Raw genomic sequence first — 708 nt, forward strand, 5'->3', positions numbered from 1 at the left:
AATATATAAAGAATGCCTTTGATGGGCTTATTAGAACACTGCACATGGCTGAAGAGAGAATCTTAGTGGCAAATCTCCATGTTTAGCACTCAGAAAGTCCTGGGTTCAGTTCCCAAATGGCAAAACCAAAAATACAATACCCAATAACCAGGACAACTACAAATGGTGTCGCACTCATAATGCAGCACCAGACGAGAGAATGAACAGATGCACTATGTGGGTGACAGATTTTCTCCCAAACACCATCAGGCAAACCACAAATCCCGGATGCTCTAAAAACACCAGGCAGGGTGAATACCAAAAAGTCTGCACCCAGGCTTGCTTGCCATAGTAAAAGTTCAGGATAGCAAAGACAGAAAAGAAAGAAAATCTGGGTCTCTATTGTTCTTTTATTGGTTCATACTTTGCACCAAGCCACATCTCCAGTGTCTTCCTGAGTTGCTGGGCTTGAATTTGGCTTCCTTCCCCAGATTAGTTCTGGGATTACAAGCAGGTACCCAGCACTATATTATATATAGTGCTTATTATTATTATTATATATTATTATTATTATTATTTTTATTAGACAGAAAAGAGAAAATCTGGGTCTCTATTGTTCTTTTATTGGTTCATACTTTGCACCAAGCCACATCTCCAGTGTCTTCCTGAGTTGCTGGGCTTGAATTTGGCTTCCTTCCCCAGATTAGTTCTGGGATTACAAGCAGAGGT

This window comes from Fukomys damarensis, unplaced genomic scaffold, assembly GCF_012274545.1.
Source record: "Fukomys damarensis isolate Sample0158 unplaced genomic scaffold, DMR_v1.0_HiC HiC_scaffold_34, whole genome shotgun sequence".
In the NCBI taxonomy this organism is placed as follows: Eukaryota; Metazoa; Chordata; class Mammalia; order Rodentia; family Bathyergidae; genus Fukomys; species Fukomys damarensis.